This window comes from Myotis daubentonii, chromosome 5 (genome assembly GCF_963259705.1).
Source record: "Myotis daubentonii chromosome 5, mMyoDau2.1, whole genome shotgun sequence".
Classification (NCBI taxonomy): Eukaryota; Metazoa; Chordata; class Mammalia; order Chiroptera; family Vespertilionidae; genus Myotis; species Myotis daubentonii.
Genome location: NC_081844.1, coordinates 51,624,904 through 51,627,994, shown reverse-complemented (window position 1 = coordinate 51,627,994; position 3,091 = coordinate 51,624,904). Strand labels below are relative to the sequence as shown.

Here is a 3,091-nt window from a genome sequence, read left to right as displayed (position 1 = left end):
TTGATTATTGTTATGATTTCACAGTGACCTTGTTTTTTGTTGAGCTCGGATGCAGTTGCGAAGTGGTCTTGTTTTTGTTTCACTTAACCACCAGCACAGAGTGGCCTCATGAGCTATTGGTGCTCTAAGAGGTTGTTTATACTCAACAGGAGAACACTGTGGCCTATCTATAAGTACCTTCAACTCTAAGGCCCTGTTGGCAGTACTAGGCCAGCCCCCAGCTATGAAGGTTTGCTTTTTTCTTTCTGACACTTGAACATCGGATATCTGGTCTGTTTCCCCCTGCTGCCATGGTCCTATCACACCCACACCCACCCACCCACCCACCCACCCACCACCCACACCCAATTCCCATTTTTGCCAATGTTTTACCAAATTCAAGTTCAGCACTGCCGACAGTGGGAGGAAAGGCCCTTCCTCACCATTTTATTCACAAGCAGCTTGTGTAATATATGCAGAAAATGTCCCCTACTCGGTGGATACCAGCTCCTATATTTCCTACTAATACTTATATGCAATAGAGAAAATGCTTCCCAAACACCCACAATAAACATAAGGTGATACTTTAAGTTCCTATCTCAAGGGGAGAAATTTTGTCTTTTATGTAGTTCTTGGCATATCATAAATATTAAATAGATATGAAATGGGGTATGATGGTGATCTTCAGGAGGAAAAAAAAGGAAGCAGTGGTATTAAAAGGAGTCAGAGGTGTTTAATCTCATTTTGGATCCTCAATAAGAAAATCAAAACATTTAGACTTTTTAGTCTAAACGTATAGTTTAGAGGGAGAGAGAGATGGAAACATCAATGAGAGAGAATCATCATTGCCTGCCTCCTGCACGCCCCCTGCTCGGGATTGAGCCTGCAACCCAGGCATGTGCCTGACCAGGAATTGAACCCTGACAGAGCTCAACCACTTAGCCACACGGTTGGGCTGGATGATCACTTTTTTTTATAATGTCTGGGGTGTACACCTGAAACTTATATAATACTGTATGTCAACTGTAATTGAAAAATAAAAAATTATTTTTAAAAATCAATAAAATATTTGTCATCATATATCTGAGCAACATTCCCATTACCCAATCAAAAATGTTTACTACAATCTGTTGAATTATTTCTATAAATCAAGTCTCTGGTAGTTCATAAAAACAAACTGAGGGTTTTAGTGCCTGAAGAAGAAAATCTACCCTTTTTTTTTTTTTTTAAAACCAAGCTCTGGCCACTTTTATTAAAGAAAAATTTTGCATGATTTACTTTTCACCAGTCTATTCTGGCATGCTTCTAATGATATCAGAATCCCCTGGATCAATGACAATCAGTGTGCAGACTCTGTAGTATTTTCCACATGCTGGGCCCAGTTCAATCTCATTACCGCTGTAGTGATGGACACCGGTCTTGGCCAACCTGGCATAGTACTCTTTCAGATTTCGTCAGGACTGGACAGTTGTTGGTGAGGATGAGCAGGTTCAGTTTGTCTGATCATCTTCAGAGTCTGCTTGCACCCTAGCATGAACTTTCCACTTTTCATAACAAGTTGGAGCTGAGGGTTGATCAACTCCCGTGACTTTTTTATCTTTTTTGCTGCCACCATCTCCCTGCCTTAGGTGGGGGACAGCCCCCAACCAAGAGCAGCCACCAAGATGGCTGGGGAGGGAGAAAGGAAGGAGTTCCCACAATAAGAAGATCTACTTTTACCAAAGAAGAAAAAGTAAAGAATTGGGATGAAACTAGCCCAGGGGAAAAAGAGAAATCACATTACCTTGGCAAAAGAAGTAGCTCTGGATAATCTATTTATAGCAGTTGTTCAAATTCTAGGTGATCTTAGTTCTTCTCTGAAACAATACCCTCTTTTAAAGGGAAAAAAAGATTTTCAAATGTAGAATAACTCATTATTTCTTTACTGTCCTTACCACTTAATTTCCTTATATGTTGTCTAGAAATAGAAAATATCTGGAAAGAAAAATATAAACATTAAAGAATCTTCTAATTTTTTTTTGAGGCTAGATTTATTTCAATCTTGATAGTCACATTGAAGCACATGATTACTCTACAAATGATCCAAGTAAAATATGTGTTTTAATATTTTTATTGATCTGTTGACATTATATACCAGTTTAATAAACATTTTTATTTTATTATTATTTTTAAATATATTTTTATTGGTTGCAGAGAGGAAGGGAGAGGGAGAGAGAAATAGAAACATCAACAATGAGAGAGAATCATTGATCGACTGCCTCTTGCACACCCTACACTGGAGATTGAGCTCGAAACCCAGACATGTACCCTAACCAGGAATCAAACCGTGACCTCTTGGTTCATAGGTCAAAGCTCAACCACTGAACCATACCGGCCAGGCCAGTAAAACGGTTTTATAAAAGGAAACCCATATGAAGTAGACCAATAGTGGGCAACTGTAAGTGTATTTTACTTTTGTATCTCCATAAGTGGAAGATTGGAAATATATTTCTTTCATTCCATTTACCTTTACTCCCGTTTTAGAGATAGATGTACAGGAAAAGTTAAGAATTTAGTCACCAAACTTACATTTTCAAATATATTTTTATTGATTTCAGAGAGGAAGAGAGAGAGATAGAAACATCAGTGATCACGGATTGACTGCCTCCTGCATGCCCCCCCTCCCACACTGGGGACCAACCACACAACTGGGGCTTGTGCGCTGACTGGGAATCCAACCATGACCTCCTGGTTCATAGGTCACAGCAGCTGGGCCACGCTGGCTGGGCACCAAAATTACATTTTAAGAGAAACAAGTTTAAAGGGAGTCTGGAAGTGAATATGCACAGAGCTACCTAGTCTGGGGTACAAAGAAGTAGTGTTTGTGGATACATTGGAAAACATGGTTCTGTCTGGCTTCTGCCCAGTTTCCCAACAATACTCGGGCCTGGTCTCTGTCCCTCTGAGCCTTCAAGGTCTTAAACCTCTTTCATACAACCAATCAGAGTTCAGGGACTCTGTTAAAATATACATGAACAAGTTACTAGTATTTTCCTGCCTTTAAAGCCACGTGGGTTGTTTATGTTATAATTAAAAATGGCAAGCTTTCCCTGCCGATGGCGCTCTCGCAAAC

General features: G+C 39.8%; 1 pseudogene; it reads right to left on the bottom strand.

Moving 5' to 3' along the window:
* Positions 1-1,253: 1,253 nt before the first annotated feature.
* Positions 1,254-1,594, bottom strand: LOC132234273 (large ribosomal subunit protein eL30-like; annotated as a pseudogene).
* Between the last annotated feature and the right edge of the window lie 1,497 nt (positions 1,595-3,091).